This window comes from Dermochelys coriacea, chromosome 2 (genome assembly GCF_009764565.3).
Source record: "Dermochelys coriacea isolate rDerCor1 chromosome 2, rDerCor1.pri.v4, whole genome shotgun sequence".
NCBI lineage: Eukaryota > Metazoa > Chordata > Testudines > Dermochelyidae > Dermochelys > Dermochelys coriacea.
In genome coordinates, this window is record NC_050069.1 from 60,919,169 (window position 1) to 60,943,217 (window position 24,049).

Here is a 24,049-nt window from a genome sequence, read left to right on the forward strand (position 1 = left end):
TACATCTCTTGCTTTATAAATTATTGTAATCCACTGCCAAATATCACAAGATTTTCCCACTAATCAGATAATACAAACAGTTTTTATTTACACAAATTTCAACAATGAAACCAAGAGGAAATTTTACAACTATGCACTCCATTTATGTAGATAGCATGCCAAAAACCCTTCTGCGTGTTTCAAATTGAGAAAGTTATTTAAATCCTCATTTCAGATAGGTTTAAAATGCAAGAATATACAACATACCAAATTAATTTGTCTTTTGACATTATCCATCGTAGATAACATATAATGAAAATGTACGTATATTCTCTCTCTCTATTGTACTGGATGTGTGCGCACACACAGAATTTAATGACTTTGCAAACTTTCTACAGAATAAAATAGCACAGTAATTTACTAATTCCCTTTACTCATTTGTTCTGTCATTACTCCACTTGTTTCCCTTCTCTTCACCTTCTTTTTCTGTCTTTTTTTCAGTGTTTACTTCCCCACTAAATAACTCCCCCTCCCTGCTTTCTAAACCTCTCCCTTATATTTATTTTCATTCTCCTGTATTCTTCTCTTTCCTTGAACTCCTATACCCACTTTATTTGGGAAATTCACTGGATTTCTTATTCATTCCTCTACCCTTGTCTCTATTTCTCTGCCCATTCCACACTCAACCCTACTCTCTGTGGCTCCCTTTCCAGACCTTTATTTATGATTTACCTGCCATCTCAGCCCATTTACAAGAAGCTGATCTGAAGCACTACAGTAACAGCCTTTCTTTGGAATGCTAGTACATCAGCTTCTAGGCAAACCCCCACATCCAAGATGTAACTCGAGGGTCAACCCCCCCCCAAAAATTTTATCTAGTACATTTAATCATTCTCATTGTGAAACCCAAGAAATTAAATTTGCCCCTTTCATTTGAAACTTTTTGCTAAAAGCTACCTTTCTGTTCGCTCTCATTGCAGAAACCTTCCCTGATTGGTGTTCATACAAACTACTGAGCTGTTCTACCTCAGAATTTTAGGTGGAGCAATGTGACTTGCCTTGGCAATTTATGAGCTCATTTATACACAAGGCACGATCCTATTTGAATATACATTATATATTTCTAGGTACTTTATCCTTTAAGTAGAGCTATACCTTATTAATGGTGCATAAAACTGTGGTGACAGTATTTTATCTTGCTCTGACTTGATCACACTTTTACCCAGGATTTCAACAATGTGTGAACTGAAGCAAAATTTGGCCATTACTTGATGTTGCATTTCATTGCAAATAATTCACACAGCATTAGTTGTTTCTTATTTTAGTCAATTCATTTTGCTCATCTGTATTTACAAAGGATGTTAGAGAGAGATAATAGTGTGACTAAAAGTTTTGGTGTTATGTAAATGTTATATATGATTTATAACTCTTCCTAATCTATTGCTATAGGCATAGATCTATAGTAGTAATCTGCAGAACTGCTTAAAGACTGGATTTTCATCTGCCACGTAACAAGTGCAATAGGAAATGTCACCGCTCATACCACATTTCCACCCACTGGCATGGCAACTGATTACAAAAGATAAATCAAATGTACTGGATGAAAATTTTCTGACACAAAGTAATTGAGCCCTTTGCTAGAAATAGGGGACTAAAAGTTGGGCATGTGTAGAAGGTTGGTATTTTGGAATACCTACAAGTGGTTAAGTAAAACAAGATTAATAAAGAAATTCTAGGAATGGAAATATACACTTACATCAATCATAAAAATTGAAAGAAATTAGCATTTGCATGGGTTAATATAAAACTGATTTAGTGCACTGTGCATACCACCAATATATATATATGTTTTAATTTTTCTTGAAAAGGTTTGGAGACATTTTACAAAGTTGACTGATTACCTTTATCAAAACAAGAACAACCCCAGCATGCCATCTTTATCTTAAACATGGTGGCCTCAGCACAGAATGCATTAATCTTGTTTTCTGAAGACCGTTCATAACATGCAGTCCATTTGAATCTCAGTAAAATAAAATTGCCAATTTCATAATGTTCCGGGGAATAGTTCACCACTGGTGTTCTCCATTTCCTTTTTTGATCTTCCTTGAGAATCAGCCAAGCAAATGCTGGCAGAAGATATTTGATTGCTTATAAAAAATGTCTCAGCATGCAAGCTTGCAACTGATTTGAAAAAAATGGACCAGCACTTGCAGGAATAAAACTTGACCTTCTGGCTGGAGTTCTTGAAACAGAGAATTTTATAATAAATAAAAGGGCCAACAGGATGTTTCTTCAGGTTAATTTACACTAGTGCTTTATATAGATTTATACATACACTATTAAGGTGTACTCTGTTAGTTTAAAAAAAACACCTTGAGTAAATATCCACCTCCTTATATCATAACAAAAATTGCAAATTACAGTTTGCATCATTCAGTTATCAGACACCCTCAGAATGCTTATTATAGTGAAGGATAATGGAAACTGTGAGGGATCACTGCTGAGTAAAACAATCCACTTCATATTTAATACATTTTGATATAGCCCAGACTTTGACTATGCAGATGAAAAAATAATGGAAAACTTCTACCCTCTCCCCCCCCCCTTTTTTCTGGTAAATGAAAAGTCTAGCCTCAGTTCAATTTTTTTCTCTAGCCATTGTGACTGTTTCCATCTTGTGTTACATTTCTAAATGGTAGTATTTTTGAAAAGTAAATTTACTCTTCAGTGCTGGACTGACAGTGCTGGAAACTAAAGTCCTCTGTTTATTGACAAAAACACACACAGCCGTGCAAACTTCCCCTTCCTAGCCTTACTTATGTGCTTCAATCCTCACTGGAAAAGCCATGTAGAATGAAGAGAAGATATCACTTTTTTCAGTCAGTCCTTCATCTCTCTGCTGAGAATGTCAGTTGTGATGGTAGTTTTCCTGACATGTACATCTATCCAGTATGTTTGAGTTGGACTGAACAGTCTGGTTTATTTTGGAGAGAAACCAGGTTTCTCGGTATTTGCTGTGTGAAAGCAGGGTCCTTTAGTAAATGTTAATGACACTGAAGTATTAAATGATTGACAGCTAAGTATCACAATTACTGTGGCCCTTGTTTTTAATTCTGATTTCAATGGCTGGTGTCCTTCCTCCCCTCCTTTAGGACAAAGCTCACCTTTGGGGAGCATTTTCTCCTGAATTGTTCTAGGAATCACTGCTCCTTCCTTTCTGCCAGTTGTTTTCTAGAAGGGAAGGCACCATAAGTCGTCACCTCAGAGTTTAAGGTAATGTGAATGCACAGTAAAGAGCATATTTAAAAGAATTCTGTTTTTCCCATGCTCCTTTTTTCATATTTACAATGTATTTGCCGTGCAACTGTAACAAGCCTATACTACTGCAGTAACATCAGTTCAATGACCCTCTTCATTCAAGTAGAAGAAACGTCTGCTTTTGATGTTGACAGTCTCTAGTTCTATATCCAGCGACGTCCGGTGGTGATGGTGGGTCGTCATAAAATGGTGGCTTAGTGGTGATTTGAATTCTATGGTCCTCAGTTACTTGGGATGAGCTCTCCCCGACAGAGGAAGTACATAAAACTCTGACTAGTTGTATGACCATATCTACCTCTAGCATAGGAGCTTGTGGCTACTACCAACTAACATAGTTATTCCTTTAGCTGAAGTGGTAGAGGTATAGGAATTTGTTGCAGATAATCCTGTTCTATGCTTCCTGATGCCATATGCTAGTGGTCATTGTGAAATTTCTTTGTGTTGTTGTTTTCCTTTTCTAGATGCTGTTCTCCCCATAAAAGCATGTTTAGCAATAAAATAGCCAGGTATTTTCCATCTTTCCTTGTTGTACTGAAACTAATTTAACAAAGTACATAATTGACTCAACATGCCTTTCATACATTAATGTGAAAAAAACAAAAACATAAAAACCATTGCAGATATCCTAGTGGTTATGGTAGAGCAACTGATAGAGCAGATTGTGATAAAGTGGAGATTTGCAGAAATTACCAAGCAACTATTTGACGCATCATGACTTTTTGGCAATTTCTGTACTACACAAACTTATTTATACCCAGAATCCTTTACACAGTTCTCCAGAGGAACTAGTATTGGCCACAATGGAAGGGCCTATAGAATTCAATCACATTAATTCCGCTTGCTTGCTTTTTCTTTAGTGTTTATTTTTGGTCTCCTGTTTGATTAGATTAAGTTTTGGGCTTGAACAAGTGCAATTGACATAAAAAATAGGCAAGATTGGAGAGGTCTAATTTGAAAAGTCAAATAAAAAGAAAACATAGCAAATCCCAGACACAAAAATGTATCACGTTACACACAGCCTTACCCATCCAATCAAGTCAACAAACATCAGCAAGGTTCCATTGAATTCTATTACCCAGACCAGTTGTACTCACAGATCAAGTGTATTTAGCGGTAACCTGATTTCTAGATACAACATACTTCTACTTTTCTGCCAAATTTGTTAAGCCTGGAGTGTTTATAATACCATAAGGAAATGATATATTATTCTACTTTTAGTAAATTTCTTGTACACATCAACATGTATTTCTCTTACACATTATATAAAGTTGCCAACTTTCATTATTTTATCATGAGTCTCAAATATTGGATATTTGACTTAGTGTCCCATCTCCAGGAATTCTGTGGTTATGGGAGAATCTCAGGGGGTTTTTTTAAGTATATTTGTAGCTCTCTTAGTTGCAGAGAAAAGTTTGAAAACATGAACTTTGTATACCCTTAACTCTGAAAAAGCAAAAGGTAAAGAAAAATAATCCAAAATGTAGTTTTAAAATACTCATGATTGTTAAGCCAATCTCATGCATTTTGGGGACAGTGGGGGCAGGGGAAGCTGTGTAATGAGTTTTGAATATTTGGGGTTGGCAGTACTGCATATATTTCAATGATGAAGTCAATGTTTTTATCTAAACTGGATTCTTTCTTAGATCATTTTTGTTGGGCCTTTGGTCTTATGATATGTATAATATGGTGGCTTCATCCATCATTAATAGATACACACCAACTCAGTGGACATTTATACACGCTTGTTGCCATGGTATTGGATCATAGGACTCTTCAGTGCAGTTGAGCAGAACTAATAACACTTACTTAGAGCCTCCTTGCTTGCATTTTCTCCTGCTCCATACCTCAAGTTTTCAGCTGTCACCACAACATTTAGGTTAGTGAGCCAAACTCAGCACTGGAATAAGTGGGCATAACCACATTAATTTCAATAAACCAATGAACTTGCATCTATTTGCACCAAGGTTGAATTTAGATTAGGGTATTTCTTTTAAAATGAAAATAATATTAGTAATAACAACCAGCAATAACATTTACATTTTCAAAGTGCTGCACGAACATTAACTGCAGTGATGAAGAAGATAAACATGTGTAATGTGGAGTACATTAACCATTATCTTTCGGAGCGAAGAGTTTGAAGTATGAAGAGACTGTTTTAATGAAGATCATTATAATGGAGATTAATGAAGGATGGAGTCAAATCAAAAAAGGATCTTATACAAGAACTAGGTAAGAGCTGTGAAACTGACCACCATATTAATCCCAGCCTCCCAAAAAACAAAATTAAACAAAAAACCCACACACTTAATTTGGAGTCAAAGTTCCGGCTATATCACCATTTAAAGTAATGTTAAAGCAAATTGTGATATTTTGTTAAAGTATCATGAGGGCTTCAGTTTTCAAAAGAGGCTAAGGGACTTCCCATTGAAGTTATTATGTACAGTTTGTTTATTGTACACAATGTGTTTGGTGCTGTACATCACACAGAAATGACAGTCACTTTGTACACAAAGAAAAATGTGATAACCAGTCATCAATCATTCACTTTCTTTCTTCTCTTGGCTTCATAACTGTTTCTGCTTGGTTCCGCTCCTACCTTGGCTAATTCTCTTTCAGCATCTACTTCAGTGGCTTCATCCTCTTCTGTTCCGGAGTCTGTTGAGATCCTTCATGTCCAGTTCCCTCTTCTTCTCCCACTGCACTCTCTCGCTGCAAATTCATCAGCTTCCAACTACTACATTTATACATTTAATTCTCTTATTCTCTTAGAATATTTTATTCTATTAATTGATCACAAATATCTGCAATCTGAGATGTGCTGCTTGATTGTAACTGGTCAGAAAAGCCACAGGTCTTGTTTCTCTTCCCTGATCACTTGCATGAACAGGCACTTCAGGCACAAATATTTGTCCACACAAATTAAAAATTCAGTTTCCACAAACATTTCTGGCAGTACAAGTCAGCTGTTCATGCAAAGCAAACAAAATAAGATGGCCAAAGTGAATGGATTTAAAGACCTCAATGAGTATTTAATTTTTTTTTATATTATTCCTCTGCTCCAACAAGGACAGAACCAAATCCATGTATTGAAATATAGCGGATATGTGATGTAATTAGTGTGGGAAGAAAGCCAGTCTCCTGACTCTCCACTGCACTACATTACTAGCTAAGAAGTTGTCTCAAAGACTTATTTTTTAATATTTCTGCCTGTACAGATATCACCAAGAAAAATAGAACAATGGTAGAGAAGCACATAACTAAGTCTGCTGTTAACTGAGAAGCTGCTACAATCTAAAAGACAAATGTTGTATTAATAGAGAAAATGTTAAGCAGATGCAAACAATTTTTCAGCATTTTCTCTAAATTCTCACATAGGAACTGACTGTTAATGTTTAGCAGTTGTTCTGCACCTATAGTTCGCTGTCAGACTGCAGCATAAACAACCATTTAAGAAATCTCTGGCTATAATTTGACACCATTCCATTGCTTTTGAATTGTGTACTCATATTTTGTCTACTGTGATCTTGCATTAAGTCTACCTGGTTAATGTCACACTGCTCCAGGCCTATGAGGAATACTCAAAAGGGATTTGGATTATTTCAACTTTTCCATGAGAACTCCTCCCACCCTCCCGCCCCACATTTTGATGATGTATCATAGTACTCCAGTTTGGCTTTATTATCAGAGTGGATTTGAAGCTCCTGGGTAATTGTTAAAATGACTCCTGAGACCTTACTTCAGCTACAGACACAAGCCTCGGTGTAGAACAGAAAAGCCGAAACTTAGTGTCTGATGTGATTGCTTGGAAATTCAGAGAAATTAAAGTGTGATGAGACTGAATAACTATTATAAAACTGAATAGTGAGTATGAATGACATATTATTCTTACTCATATAGTGTTATACTGTAGGGACTTCAAAGGAATAGCTAAAAAAAAACCCCAAGGTCTCTGCTTGAAGAAGCTTACAATCTAGTAAAGTCAGCACCAACATTAGAAAAGGATTTGTGTGGTGACAAAACACAAGAGGGAGTGGAGAATTGTGCTTGGGAATATTTTATGTTTCATTTTGAGGTTTTCTGAGCAGGATCTTTGGTTATTAAAACAAACAAAGAGATCTATGTAAAATGAGGAGGAATGGTGCTTATAGTATCAAATCTTCCCAGCCACAATGCATGGACAGCTCAAGGTCCAGCTACAAATTTATACTATTGAAAGTGAGCCTTCCTCTAGAACAGAACTGCATCAGGCAAATTATGTACTACAGAATTGTTCTATACAGTTAGCAAGCTAATTAACTGGAATAGCTTGTCACACAAACCCCATCCACTGCAAACACCTCTCATCCTATGTAGTAGACAAAAATCAGAGTGGTAGCACTGAGACAGTAATCACCAGAGAACAAGGAATTGTATCTGCATTAATGGAATTTGGATCCATTACTCAAACAGAATCCCTCAAAGCTCTAAGGAATATCTGGCCCATGATCGTTGAAATCAGCCTCTTCTCCTCATGTGTGGTGAGGTCAAGTAAAGAACATGTGGCTCTGAGATAACTGAAATCAGTGCTTCCTTTAAAGAAGGAAAGCCATCAGCAACCCTAAAGAAAGCAGCTGTTCTGAAGAATCCTACACTAAGCTCCAGCAACCTCACCAACTACCATGCTCTTTCCAGCTTCCTTTTTCTTTTTTTTGGCCATCAAGAGAGTGGCGTTAGAGAACACCTGTCATATGTCAATAGCCTGGATCTTTCACAATTGAGTTACAGACCAGGAAATATCAAGCACAGAAATATCCCTGTTGGCACAGAAGGACAACTTTCTCCTGGCCTGAGTCAGAAAACTCAGATATCTAGTTATCTCTGCAGTCTTTGATACCATTATACAGTACACGCAACTGTAACAGAAATTGAGTTTCACTCAACTGCATCAACGTGATCCGATCAGACAAATACACAGCCCACTTCCTCCAACCATGCTCCAACCCGAGCACACACAAACTTTTCTCCCCATACCATGGTGCAGCAGTTGTCAAGACTCTTCAGGCCTCATGTATTGTCTTTTGAGACGAAGACTTTCCATCCCAAATTGTCACTTCCAAAGGACAAGTAAGTAGCTTGCTCCCCCTACCATTTATTCTTTAGCATCTACTGAGGGATCTTATTAAAATGTTTTAAATAATACAGTATTCTGTACTAAGGGGGACAAATACCACCTTTGTAATATGCTAAACTATTCTATTTTGGACTATTTCTGTTGTATTTACTTATAAGGGAAGTATGTCTGGCCTTTCCCTTCCAGCCTACTTAGATGGCACCTTCTAATGGCAATTAGGCAGGCTACTTCCCATTAAGGTAAAGTAATTTCCATGCCTTTTTGAAGTCTGGGGACTCAAGTGCATGACAGGATTTTGACACATCCAGCCACACATTGTCATGGAGTAAGGAGTGATTCCCTATTTAAGCACTGATCAGGATGTGCTGGAGAATGAAGCAAAGATGCAGCGATGGATTTGAAGGTGGAAGGCTGAAGCTTTACTAACTCAGCTTTAATTGGGGAAGACGGGGAGAGGGCAGGGTTCCCAACTTTCTAATTTTTGAAAACTGGCCCTACCAATTCCCCAGGCCATGCCCCCTGCTCCTTCCTTCCCCTTCCTCTTCGCCCAATCCTCTCCACCTCCCTCCCCACCCCCAGCTGGGCTTCCTTTGCTACGGGGTTGGGACAGGAGCTGCAGCCTGACATGGAGACTGCTGCCTGCCTGCCCGCCCACCCATGAGATGCAGCTAGCAGGCGATCCTGGCTGAGCAGGGGCTGATGCAAGTGGATGACCCAGTGTCTTCCCTCCCTCCCCCAACATCCTCAGTAACTGGACTTTTGGCATCCAGTCAGTACATTTGACTGGACACTGCCAGGTCCCCAGGACACCTCACAACCCTAGGTAAGGGCTACAAAAATAATCATCTTGCCCTTCCCCTTATAGGGGGAAAAGGGAACATAGGAAAGATCTCTCAGTATGTCAAATTTTAAGGTCTCTCCTCATTTCTCCAGGCAAACAGAATCCACTATTATCAATAAAATCATGACTGGTATGAGGAAGGGGAATACAGAAGTGTTATTTACCCCTTCACATAACATAAGAACCAGGGATCACCCAAGAAAATTAATAGGAAAAAGGTTTAAAACAAACATACGGAAGTACTTCTTCACACAACACAGCGTTAACCTGTGGAACTTGTTGCCAGAGGATGTTGTGAAGGCCAAAAAACAAATTAGATAAGTTAATGGAAGATAGGTCCATAAATTGCTATTAGCAAAAATGATCACGAACCCAACCCCATACTCTGGGTGTCCCTAAACCTCTGACTGCTAAAAGCAGGGACTGGATGTAGTCCAGTCCCTGGAAGGAGGATGGATCACCCCATAAAGTGCCCTGTTCTGTTCACTCCCTCTGAAGCAGCTGGCACTGGTCACTGTCAGAAGACAGGATACTGGGCTAGATGGACCACTGGAGATTTTAGTGTCTCTAACTGAAATCATTAAAGAAGTTTAACTAACTGTCTCATATCTAGCTTCCCTCTGCAGCATCATTTGTGTATAGGCTGTGTGCACTGATATACATTTGAAATGAAGTTAAAAATAAAAAGGGATCATTAGTGCTTCAATTTATACATTAGCCCAAAGCATTAACATAGCTTCTTGGAAATCAGACAGATTTTTAAAAAGCAATTAATGTTGATATTTATTTCTCAGAAGACAATAATTTCCTTGCTTAATATAATAAAACATTTTAAATAGTAAGTTTTGGGAAGTCTTCTTTTGACTAAAGTAAAATGCTAACATTTGGATTCCATTCTCCCTACGCTGTTAGTCAGTGGGAAAAAAAAGATTCTTACACAATAGAATGAATCAGCGATAGGTGTAAATGTTGGTGCTTATGCCAATCATGGCAAACCTCTGCCTAATCTCACTTTTTGGAACAGAGCTTCATATTTCTTGTGAGAAACAACTCAGACATTACGCTGTCACTGGCTGTTTATACAAATAGGAGGAGTCTGAACCATTGTCTCATGCCATATTTCCATGTGCCCAGAGTGTTGAGAGAAGAAACATCCTTTGACAGGAGCATCTCTGACAGTTGTCGAGATAAAAGATCCCATGGTAGCTACCAAAAAGAGCAAGGGATAACCCATGTGTCCTGTTGTACAGTGTGTCTTGGCTAAGCACACTGGAAAGCTGAGCAAATTCAAAATCATTGCATTATCTGTACTTAATGTATCTCCTTAAGAAGTGCCTCAAAAAGAAGAGGAATAGGAAAAACCATGTTTTATATTATCTGTTATTGTTCTAATATTTCATTTTAAATGAAAGGAAGTGCAACCTAGAAGTGCCCTTGCTGTTTCTCTATTTGCTGTTGTCAATGAGTGATATCATCCTTCTTCTCTCAGAGAGGATACAACAGTACAATCAGGCTGACATCTCAAGTGACTGCAACCTAGGGGCAGTAAATATCTTTCAAAATACTGAATAAAATATATAAACACAGAAGCACTGCCCTGAAAATCATTACTAGAAACATCTGGTCACCACTTATGATCTTAAAGTGCACTGCCACCCCTGCAAGTCTTTAGACCAAACAAAATCATACATAACTATAATACCAAGTTTATCCTGGATTTTGTTTTTATAAGAAAACCAGGTATTACCCCCATAGCTTTTCTTTTTGCTTTGTCTTTTCTTTTCTTCCCCATTCTCTCTTTGTCATTTTACTCAGTTCTCTCAAATTGCTTTCTTCTTCCCCCGTTTCTGTCTTTCATTTGCCTCTGAATATATCAGAAGGCTATGATTAGTCATATCAGCACTCTCGTTATATGCTAACATGGCTTTTCTTCTACTCCAGCTCCCTCTCTATGTCCTTTCAGTGCATCACAGCTATCAACATTAATGAGAGCATGTCAAGATAGCGACACATTAATCCAGTTCTGTTCTGACTGCACTTTCTCCTCAGGTAATCAAGAGATAAACCGTTGAATGGGAGACTGGAGGGTTCGCTCCTTTCCCTACCGGTCCAGATAGAGAGAGGCAGATTTCTAGAAGAGAATAATTTACTCCTGGATGCTGAAACAAACTCAGTGCCACAAACATAAGACTTTGGATCCAGGTTAAAAATTTTAGTTCATGGGTCCTGTAAATTAACTCTCTATATTCTTTGTTGCAACTGTAACACCAAAGACCCCGCTTGTCGGTGGGTGGGATCGAACCTAGAGCCTCTGGAGCTTAGTGCATAAGCCTCTACCGCATGAGCTAAGGAGCTTCTGATCCTTGAAGTCTTTGAACCACGATTTAAGGACTTCAATAGCTCAGACATGGGTGAGGTTTTTCATAGGAGTGGGTGGGTGAGATTCTGTGGCCTGCGCTGTGCAGGAGGTCGGACTAGATGATCAGAATGGTCCCTTCTGACCTTAGTATCTATGAATCTATGAATCTATGGCAATCAGCTAAACCCTGAGCATATGGGCAAGATTCACCAGACAGATACTACAGAAAATTCTTTCCTGGGTAACTCAGATCCCATCCATCTAATATCCCATCTCAGGGGATTTGGCCTATTTACCCTGAATATTTAAAGATCAATTACTTACCAAAATCCCATTATCCCATCATACCATCTCCCCCATAAACTTATCGAGTAGAATCTTAAAACCAGATAGATCTTTTGCCCCCACTGCTTCCCTTGGAAGGCTATTCCAAAACTTCACTCCTCTGATGGTTAGAAACCTTTGTCTAATTTCAAGTCTAAACTTCCTGGTGGCCAGTTTATACCCATTTGTTCTTGTGTCCACATTGGTGCTGAGCTTAAATAATTCCTCTCCCTCTCCTGTATTTATCCCTCTGATATATTTATAGAGAGCAATCATATCTCCCCTCAACCTTCTCTTAGTTAGGCTAACCAAGCCAAGCTCCTTAAGTCTCCTTTCATAAGACAAGTTTTCCATTCCTCGGATCATCCTAGTAGCCCTTCTCTGTACCTGCTCCAGTTTGAATTCATCCTTTTTAAACATGGGAGACCAGAACTGCACACAGTATTCTAGGTGAGGTCTCACCAGTGCCTTGTATAATGGTACTAAAACCTCCTTATTCCTACTGGAAATGCCTCTCCTGATGCATCCCAAAACTGCATTAGCTTTTTTCACAGCCATATCACACTGGCAGTTCATAGTCATCCTATGATCAACCAATACTCCAAGGTCCTTCTCCTCTTCCGTTACTTCTAATTGATGCGTCCCCAACTTATAACTAAAATTCTTGTTATTAATCCCTAAATGCATAACCTTACACTTCTCACTATTAAATTTCATCCTATTACTATTACTCCAGTTTACAAGGTCATCGAGATCCTCCTGTATAATATCCCGATCCTTCTCCGAATTGACAATACCTCCCAGCTTTGTATCATCTGCAAACTTTATTAGCACACTCCCACTTTTTGTGCCAAGGTCAGTAATAAAAAGATTAAATAAGATTGGTCCCAAAACCGATCCCTGAGGACCTCCACTGGTAACCTCCCTCCAACCTGACAGTTCGCCTTTCAGTAGGACCCGTTGCAGTCTCCCCTTTAACCAATTCCTTATCCACCTTTTGATGTTCATATTGATCCCCATCTTCTCCAATTTAACTAGTAATTCCCCATGTGGCACGGTATCAAATGCCTTACTGAAATCTAGGTAAATTAGATCCACTGCATTTCCTTTATCTAAAAAATCTGTTACTTTTTCAAAAAAGGAGATTAGGTTGGTTTGGCACGATCTACCTTTTGTAAAACCATGTTGTATTTTGTCCCATTACCATTGATTTCAATGTCCTTAACTAATTTCTTCTTCAAAATTTTTTCCAGGACCTTGCATACTACAGATGTCAAACTAACTGGCCTGTAGTTACCCGGATCACTTTTTTTCCTTTCTTAAAAATAGGAACTATATTAGCAATTCTCCAATCATTTGGTACTACTCCTGAGTTTACAGATTCATTAAAAATTCTTGCTAATGGGCTTGCAATTTCAGATGCCAATTCCTTTAATATTCTTGGATGAAGATTATCTGGGCCCCCCGATTTAGTCCCATTAAGCTGTTCACGTTTCGCTTCTACCTCAGATATGGTAATATCTACCTCCATATCCTCATTCCCATTTGTCATGCTACCATTATCCCTATGAACCTCTTTAGCCTTATTAAAGACTGAGGCGAAATATTTGTTTCGATATTGGGCCATGTCTAGATTATCTTTAACCTCCACTCCACCCTCAGTATTTAGCGGCCCCACTTCTTCTTTCTTAGTTTTCTTCTTATTTATATGGCTGTAGAACCTTTTACTATTGGTTTTAATTCCCTTTGCAAGGTCCAACTCTACTTGACTTTTAGCCTGTCTCACTTTATCCCTACATGTTCTGACCTCAATTAGGTAGCTTTCCTTGCTGATCTCTCCCATCTTCCACTCCCTGTATGCTTTCTGCTTCTTCTTAATCACCTCTCTAAGATGCTTGCTCATCCAGCTTGGTCTACAACTCCTTCCTATGAATTTTTTCCCCTTTCTTGGGATACAGGCTTCCGATAGCTTCTGCAGCTTTGATTTAAAGTAATCCCAGGCCTCCTCTACCTTTAGATCCATAAGTTCTTCAGTCCAATCCACTTCCCTAACTAATTTCCTTAATTTTTGAAAGTTAGCTCTTTTGAAATCAAAAACTCTAGTTGCAGATTTATTTTTGTTAATCCTTCCATTTATTTTGAATTGAATTAGCTCATGATCACTTGAACCAAGATTGTCCCCTACAACCATTTCTTCTATGAGGTCCTCGCTACTCACCAAAATTAAATCTAAAATGGCATCCCCTCTAGTCGGTTCAGCAACTACTTGATGAAGGAATCCATCAGCTATCGCATCTAGGAAAATCTGAGCCCTATTATTATTACTAGAACTGGACCTCCAGTCTATATCTGGGAAGTTAAAGTCTCCCATGATCACGCAGTTTCCATTAGTATTTACTTTATTAAAAACATTAAAAAGGGCTCTATCCATATCCAAATTAGATCCCGGAGGTCTATAGCACACCCCAAGCACTATCGTAGGAGAGGCTTTACTAGTTATCTTCCCCAATGTAATTTTTGCCCAGACGGACTCTGTCTTATCCATTGCATTGCTTCTTATTTCTTTACATTCTACCTCATCATTGATATACAATGCTACTCCACCACCTCTGCCTTTGTTTCTGTCTTTCCTAAACAGCACATACCCTTCAATACCTGTAGTCCAGTCATGACTACTATTCCACCATGTTTCTGTTATCCCTATAATATCTGGTTTCACTTCCTGCACCAGTAGCTCTAGTTCCTCCATTTTGTTACCTAGGCTCCTCGCATTGGTGTACAAACATCTTAATTTTTGCTGTTTGGCCTCGCTCACATTTTGTACCCTATTAGGCACAGTCATTCTACAGCCAGTATAACCTATTAGACTAGTATCCACACCGCCCTCACTCCTTATATACATTCTCCTACCCACGGCTGTATCCTTTCTTACTTCGTCTTCTTCCCTGTCAATGCTAAAATCTGGCGTGGAGATTACCTGGACATCTCCCAACCATCTCCCCTAATTCCTAGTTTAAAGCTCTCTTTATCAGTTGTGCCAGCCTCGATCCTAGAAGTCTATTTCCTTCCCTACTGAAGTCCATCCCGAGAGAACTGTCCTCTGTCCGTGAATGCCTCCCAGTGGCCATACATCCCAAAGCCCTCCTTATAGCACCACTGCCTAAGCCATCTGTTGACAGTCATAATCTTGTCACACCTTTGTTGCCATTCTCTAGGAACAGGAAGGATCCCACTAAAGATCACCTGAGCCTCAATTTCCTTAAGCGTCTTCCCCAGCCTAGCATAGTCTCCCTTAATACTTTCCAGCGAGAATCTAGCCGTATCATTTGTTCCCACATGAAGGATAATTAGGGGATTCTTTCCCGCTCCCTTTAGGATCCTTTTCAACCTCAGGTCTACATCCCGTATCTTAGCACCCAGAAGACAGCACACCCTTCTATTCTCTGGATCAGCTCTAGTTACAGGCCTGTCTATTCTTCTCAATAAAGAGTCCCCGATCACATAGACCTGCCTTTTCCTGGTGACAGTGCTATTCTCCAGTCTCTCCCCTGTTCCCTCTGGCTGCAAGTTCTTTCCATTCCTATTTTCCCTTATAATCCTCTTCAACCCATCCTGTATCCTCCTGGGGCTCATATTTGGTGTAGTCTCCCTTGACTCTTCTGCTTTTCTTATAGGACTAGCCTCTCTTCTCTTCTTCCTTACCCTTTCACCTTCAACAAGTACCTGCTGAGCCCCTTCTTCATTTTCCAACTCTGCAAACCTGATCCTAAGCTCTATTTCTCCTTCACTAGCCCGTCTTTTCTGGTTCTTTTAGTCACATGCTTCCAATGACCACTTTCCTCATCCAGTCTCCCCTCAAAATTCCCCAGCCCTGCTTCCATCTGTGAGTCTGAGCTTTTCCCTTCAGATACCTCATATCTTTGCTCCATCATCTGCTCAAACCCCTTCCTAAACTCAACGAGACTTTCCACCTGCATCTCCAAACCTCAGATCTTTTCCTCCATCAGCTCTATCAGACGGCACTTCATGCAGAAAAAACTCTTACCAGGTCCCCCCTCCAGGATCATGTACATACCACAGCTTCCACATCCAGTCATCCTCAATGTGTCTTTCACTACAGGAGTCACTCCCACAGCTGCCTCCGTATCTGTCATCGCCTTCCCACCTAAGTCCTGTTAATCTGGGAAACACAAGTCACACCAAAAAGACCACCCCCCGCAGCAAAAGCAAACCCCAAACAAGCACCACAATACAAACTCCCCTTGCAAACTCCCACTGAAACTCCCGTTTACAGCTCTGTTTGGTAGCTCCTGTGCCGCTGCAGCTGTCTGAATATGTTAATATAGTTAATATGCTGGAGAATGGCTTGTGACTAAACTGACTAGCTCACCATGTGAACCTGTTGATTTGAGAATCCAATGAAGGTGATTTGGATAATACTTGCAATTCATGCTCTTAATCAAAGAAAGACAGTTTTACCTGTGCTTTGAGACCCAGCACTAAATTTTCAAAACCACCTCGCTAACCTGCAGGTATAAATTTCACATGTACAAATTAGCATAGCTAGTGCAAAAGAGGAACAGCAGTTGTTTTCTACATGTCAATGGAAGTGAAGTGGTCAGTTCTGAAAATCCTTACCATATTTTCCTTTAAAAAGTTTCTTGGATAAATATAATCAGCCCTGCATAAATGTCTGGCTAGCATTGCTATAAGATTCACTGCTACGCTGGTTAGGATTTGGGAACCAGTTTTTACTGGTGTAATTTAGTCTTTTATTACATGTATTTATAAGGTTCTCTTCATCATTGTACTGTATTTGGGCATCCTTAAATGGCTTAGAATGACAATTTGCCATGCCAAATACAGCTTTGCAACATGACTATAAGTGTTGATTTCAGGGCAGGTTGAGTCTGGTCTGAAAACAACCTGACCCTCCTGGGGTCAGGTCGGGTAGTTGCTGATCCTAACCCTGGCAGCAATGGCTGTGTATTCCGTTCCTGCCAGCTGCTGCCACTTAGCTGTGTTGTGGAGTGTGCGCCAAGCAGTTGCAGTGCCTCTCAGTCTGCAGCCACACAGTGCAGCAAGGTGGTAGCCAGCAGGAGCGGGTATGCAACAGCGACCAACACGTTCACCCCAGGGCAGGACAAGGTTAGAGACAGACCACAGGCCCAGAGTGTGGGGAGTAGGAAGCCCTGAAGCTGAGCCCTAGGACTAGGTGGGAGTAATAGTGTTGACACAGGTTCAGGGGGAAGGATCAACTTCAGGTTGGGTTGGTTCTGAAAATGACTCAACACGTTTGGGTCGGGTCTAGGTTGCTTCAGGTTTGGGTCCAAATTGGGCTTTAAGATTAGGCCTGAGCAGACCTCTAATTCCAAACAGAAGGAGAAAATACATCATGCTCCTGACCAACCCACAGCTTTCGGCTCAGAGAACAGAACCATAAATTCCTTCCCTGTCTGCCCTCAATCACACACACACACACACACACAGAATAATGGGACAATCAATGGAGTGTAGAAGAGGGCAGATCTTTGCCATGGAATAATTCTCTGAGGAGCTCTTTGAGTAGAATGGACAATGACGTTTCCTCAAAAGGACCTGCACACTTTTGTACTTCAAACAAAAAGGTGGCAACCTTAATACATTTACCTGCCAATGTTTTCTAATGAGAAACAGGCACAGAGAACTCCTCCCAAAGTCTGCAATGAAAAAAATATACAGAGTAGGGAGGAGGAAGTCCTGTGTTACCGTAAATGTCAGCCAAAACTTGTTTTGTTTCCCTGTCACGATTTTAAAGGTTAATTACTGAAAAAAATGTTGCAGGGAAACTGTAAGTACTGAGGTTTTACTAACAAGGACATAATATCTAGAATTTATAGCATTCTTCTTTACAGATCTGAGTTGAATAACTTGTTCAATAGTTAACTTCTGAAGTCAGCAATGAAAATAGAGTTTAAATGTAACCTAAAACCTAATTGTGAACTCTTAAATGTCAATTCAAAAGCTAATACCTTAAAGAAAGCTTCTTTTAAAACTGAAAATAAGAGTTTTATAGACTATAATATGAAGTGTAGAACTTGCTCCTAGTCATAATTTCCATGCGCCAGTTTCTCATTAATTAATCCTTCAGATCACTTAGGAATGTCAATAAATGGGTTTTTGTTCACATTCAATTTTGCAGATTCTCACTATAAATTCTTCCTTTTTACACACACACTGAATTATTTTCATGCATTGTTTTTATTTCTAGGGCCAATAGAATGTATAGCATGCAGCAGGAGTATAAAAGAAAAATTAGTATAATTAGCAAATGACAGACACCAGGATAATTTTTTCATATATGCTTCAGAAGAATGGATCAGCAGCAGTAGAAATGGTGGAGAGGTGCTAGACTGCTGAATCGCCTACATAAATGTCCTTTGGAAGAGCTAGCCACTTGTATTCTTCATATCTACCTGCTTCATCAATGTTCTTCCTATCTGAAAGAATATTAAGTTAGTATTCATTTATATTTGGCCAAGCTATTCATCAAAAGAAAATGCCTAAATCAAAGACAAGGCAGCTGAACATAGTGATTTTAATAAGTCAAGTTCCTGCAGAGATACTAACAAATCACACTGTGACATCATAGATGAGTTTAATTATTGAAACTTGAGATGGTTTTTGAGCAAGCAGTAGGCAAATGGATTCTTTTAATATCTCAAGTTGCTAACATGGAAGAACTTTTTTGCTGGGCTTGAAACACTAAATCCATGGAAGGAGAGGCATTTCCAGCCATAAGAGGAAAAAAATTGAAACACATATTGAATGCTCTTCCAACTAATGTGAAGAAATTTAAAATATTCAGTATCAAGATGGAAAAACTTCAGAGCCAGATTAGGGTGAAAATGATCAGACTAGTAGGAGATCTCAGTATTGTGGAGGGTTGGAGTGCAGGATTGGGACTGTGGTGGATTAATGTCAGTCTGTCTCTATGTCAAACTACAAACTCAGTTTTGTTTTGGGAGTTCCGTTTTGATTGTAAGTCTGGACTGTTGCCTTTTATCCTTCATCTTATGCAGAAACAGCCAGGAAGATAGGAGAAATTCTTACACTTAGCAGAAGGCTAACAAGGCTAATCAAGGGTTATTATTCAGATATGTGCACCCTAATACAGTGATCTAGCTGTTGCCTGACAAACCAGTTAAACTAGCTGAGTTTCTAACCAAGCAATTGGTCACCTGACAACAGACTTGAATTCAGATGACTCCCTGGCCATTTTAAAGAGGGAAGCAGACAAGGTTGAGCAACATGACAGGAGGAATCCTGAACCCCTGAAAAGACACTGAGCAAATCCCGAAGGGTCCTTGGCGTGGTGAGAAAATGGAGGCAGGGATTTGTGTGCTAGTTTTGTTATTTTTTCATTTAATACCAGGCACTCAAGTTATTCCCCCACAATATTTATACCCTTTGGGCTGTCAAAGAGTAAAATGTGTGTGTTTATAAATTCCTTTGTAAAATATTTGTGTGACTTGCTTTTACTGTATTGTAATATCCGAAGGGGGAAAATTGTAAACCAGAGGGTCCACAGCTTTGGTGGTACTCAGAGCATGCAACAGCTCCTGGGAGGGATTAGGAGAGCTGGCACTAGTTTCAAGGAAGACCAAGGGGTCTCCACTGCCAAGAGGGGTGCCAGACATGTGGTCTACACCTGGAGTGAGGGCCTACAGACCCAGAACCAGAGATACAGTGCCTAAACTCTGTCCATCCCCAACAAGTCAAAAGTATGTGTGACATCCTCCATGCCCACCCACAAGGATCTTTCATTCAATACTATGGTAGTAATCTTAATGATGTTAAGAAATCTAGAAGCTGAACCTTTGATAACTTTATCAGAAACCTTTATCCAGAATCTAAACTGATTTCCCATCTCCATACTAAACTAATGCAAACTCTTTGCTTTTGGAAAATGAAAAATGAAAATACAACTTGGTTTTTGGGTCAGCAGATGAGTGATTTATTACTCATATAAAAAAACACCACCACAAAAAATTGTTTTATCAACAATCTTTGGAAAAATATAACAAATATTTAATTTCCTACAATAGGGCCTTTCTCTTTTGGATTAGTTTTTGTTTATCTCTGACTTGACCGTGAATCCAAGGGTACTGTCAATCTCCGTTTTCAGCCAATGGTAGGATATCACCACCATACCCTAAAGGAAAGTCATTTAAAGTAGTTACATTCACTGAGTTTTTCATTACCTCTTTCATATAAGATGGGGAAAAACACGAGTTTAATCATTCTGTGCATGATAAATTGACATACACACATAGCTTTATGTAGTATTGTCTCTGGAGCACCCCCTTGGAATGAGGATGGGTATCTCTCTTACCTCATACGCCATTCCCTGGGGGACAGTCATCCTGTTGCCCAGTTCAAGGGTATGAGATATGGTCTTCTGGCTGTGCTTCTTAGAGAGTCCAGTTCCTTCCAGGAGTACAAAAGTCCAAATAGAAAGCAAAACCCTCCCATGGCCTGTGGGAGTCAATGTTCCCCACAAACTCATGTAAGGAAGGTCTTCAGACCACCAAACGAAGACATAGCTCAGCTCCTATACTCTTGCATGGCTGAACTCAAGATTTAGTCCTGGGAGTTCCAACAAAGAAGGACAACCAGCCCATCTTCTTTCTCAGTGGAATGGGGTGGATGGTGCCTTCAAGTCATTCAGCAGTGAGCAACAAAGGTTCTTGCTCCCTGTGTGTCAGTTTTACGCCCTGCCTCCAGAGCTTCACCTTTTAAGGGCCGGCCTCCAAGCATGACAAGCCCTACATATGTGGCGTGTTGTGTCTGATCATGACCAAAGAAGTTCTTTAACCCCTTGACTACCCCTTATATGTGTGTGTGCGGGGAGGAGCACATCTTGGCCACCACAAGCATGCTACACCTGATTCTATCAACTGGTATCCTAAGAGCAAGTCCCCATCGGAAAACAAACAGTTATATTCTCCCCTGCATAACTCAAGTAAGGAAACTGAAAACAGAGAATGGACCTACTGTATAGAACATCTGATTCTCCCAGTTTCTACAGTCAAATAAACTGTCTGCAACAGTATGCTCTTTGCAATATTTGTATGAATTAATTCATTCACATAAAGCTCTATTTCCTTACTTTTCTGTCACAATAATGAAATATGGTTTGCTGATGCATCAAGAAAAGTTATTTCAAGCAAAATCCGTCACTGATAGCCTTATATTAATGCACCAGTAATAGTCAGTTTCCCTGGAAATCACCATAAAGAAAGAATAATTGCTTTCTCATCTTGTGAAACAGTTAAACTTGCTGGCTATCAAAATGAGCTATTTTTCATATCTGTGTAGGCTGCCTTATGAATGTACAATATATCAAACACATCCTGTCCAGCAATTGATTCTAATTCCCTAGTCCATGCTTCTAGCACACATTCAATTTCCTCCTTGATTTTGTAATGTATCACCTTTTTTCTGTTTAGTCTCTTCTCTCTCAACTAACTTTCCCATCAATGAAAGATGTCACATCTATAAAAGATTCTGTCAACCACTAATAACGTCCTTCCCACACTATGTACATGATCAAAATTAATGGTGCAAATAACTTTAAAACAATTCTCTCATGGCAGTATTAGCGGTAAGCACCAACCAATTCATTTACTTCCACTGGCTCCCAAACCTCCCAGACTCAGGTTTCCTATTCAAGTAAACACACGGTAGTTGTGTTTCATGCACTGGTATCTTTAAGCTTCCAGCATCCCTCCCAAAAGCAAGCATTTCTTTTTCTCTTCTGAACAAACAGGACTTAGCTGTCATCAGTACAGCTGTGGAGGACAGAAGTTCTGTTTCACAACTGAGTTTGAGATTTCAAACTTAGGCTTCATTCCAAATCTGAGCAAAATCCCCAAATTTGAAATTCTCCAAAGGAAAATTCTGATTTTTTTGTTTTGCTTTTCATTTTTGTCTCAGGTCATTCAAAACTTTTTGTTTCAACAAAATCTAAACGTTTTGATTCAGTTTCAAGTTTTTATTTTATTTTGTATAATCATGGAATCATAGAAATATAGGGCTGAAAAGGACGTCAGGAGGTAATCTATAGTCCATCCCCACATGCTGAAGCAGGATTAAGTATACTTAGACCATTTATATAATAGAAAAAAAAATGTAAAAACTGAAGTAATTTCAAAACAAAATTAAAATGTTTTATTCCAAAAATGTAAAAAGGGATTTTTTAACATTTCAGAAAAAATTGCATCATTCCCCCCCGCCCCGAAATGAAATTCTGGTGAAGTGATCCAATTCTGAGAAGTATTTAGATTTCAATGAAATCACATCTTCTGATGGACTATGATTCCATTGAAATGTCTCTGACCAGCTCCAGTTACCACTCTTTAGATCAGCAATGAAAAGTGGGCATTATGACGGGGCGGATCTGCCCCACACTGGTACGATGGAGGTTAATCTCTCCCTCCTCACAGAGGAAGCCCCGCCCCTAGGGCTCTGGTGGGCATGCTCCACCTGGAAGTCAAGTATAAAAGCCTGCAGAGCTTCTCAGTCAAGTGGAACCGCTGGAGGGGAAGGAGGCTTGTCACTCTCGCCAGCAGAAGAGAGGCCTGCATACCAGGATGCAGAGGCCAGACACACCCAGACGTGCTGTAGAAGGGAGGCAGAGGACGCAGCGGATCTGACTGAATCTGAGGAATGGGTAGGAAGTGACCCAGGGAGGCCTTAAACGGGAATGCTGCTGAGACTGTTCTGGCCAGCATGTTTTGGAGGATCCCCACCAGACCACTGGTGAGGAAAACTAGCCACCAACAGGAGCCTGGGTCAGGACCCGGTGGAGAGGGCAGTCCCAGGTCCCCCTACCTCGGCCACTAACTTTTGAGAGGGGGTGGCCCACACAGTGAGTTGAGTGGACTCTAGCCATTGGGTCACACTGTGCTAATTACAGAGGGGTTTAGAACATGGACTTGGGCATAGAGAGGCTGGGTTACCTTCCACCCCCTTGACTTAAGGTGCTGACGAGGTACTAACCTCGCCACACATAGTGGAGAATGTGGGCGTTGACCAAGGCCTGGTAGAAGGACCCACACCTACAGGATGGAGACGGAGAAGCTCCTGAAATGGCACTGGAAAACCAGCAGCAACAAGCTGCACAACAACAGCAACAGCAGGCGCAGTTGCTACAGCAGCAGGCTACATAGCAGCAACTACAGGTGGCATAGCAACAAGAAGCACAGCAACAGATGATTCGGGAATTGGCTGCCTAGCAGCAAGTAAATCAGGACCAACTCTTTCAACAGCTGGTGACCTTGCTGAGCACGGCTCCAAGTCCCTCGCACACGCCAGCTGAAGGGGGGCCTGGGTATGGCCCTGGGGGCCTACCAGTGCGTCTTACAAAGATGGGGCCTGGGGATGACCCCGAGGCCTTCTTGGTGACTTTTGAGTGGGTGGCTACTGCCATTCAGTCGCCCCCCAAACACTGGGCCGTGATTCTAGCTCCATACTTAATGGGGCTGGCTCAGGCCACTTATCGCAATCTTGACCCGCAGGAGGCGCTGCAATATAAGAAGGTTAAGGCCGCTATCCTAGACTAGACTGCCATCAACCCGGAGACCAGTAGAGGCTCTGCCAAGAGAAATATCCAACCGGGGCCAGACTGCGGGTAGTGGTGCAGCGGGTCCATGACCTCTGTTGGAGGTGGCTAGAGCCAGAATGCCAGACCAGCTGCCAAGTGGCTGTGGCTCTGGAGCAGTTCCTTCTGATCCTGCTCGCTGGGGCGGAAGGAGTTGGTGTAGCAGTACCACCTGAAGACCCTCTCGGAGGCCTCGTCCCTTGCAGAAGACTATATGGTGGCCAAGTAGGAGGAGCGAGCAGGTCCCAAGAAAAGGAGCTTAGGAAGGACGGACCAGCCCACAGATGGAGAGATGTGTAAGATTGACCAGGGGCTTCTCTGTCCTTACGCCAGGCAGATGGGGTCCCTAATGACCCCTGGGAGGCACATCTTGGGGCCAGGAGGAATCGCCAGGAAGACCAGGCCTACTACATACCTACTATTCCCACACATGGGGGGGAGCCGGGACCAGTGCTACCAGTGCGGACAAATGGG

At 40.5% G+C, this 24,049-nt stretch overlaps 1 long non-coding RNA gene across 2 annotated transcripts in view; it reads right to left on the bottom strand.

Annotated features, from left to right (window-relative positions):
• Positions 1 to 2,341: 2,341 nt before the first annotated feature.
• Positions 2,342 to 24,049, bottom strand: part of LOC119851731 — a 50,835-nt gene continuing 29,127 nt past the window's right edge. For both annotated transcript variants that reach the window (XR_006278773.1, XR_006278772.1), the window contains exon 3: positions 2,342 to 3,210. This is a non-coding gene — a long non-coding RNA (uncharacterized LOC119851731). The remainder of the gene's footprint in view (positions 3,211 to 24,049) is intronic.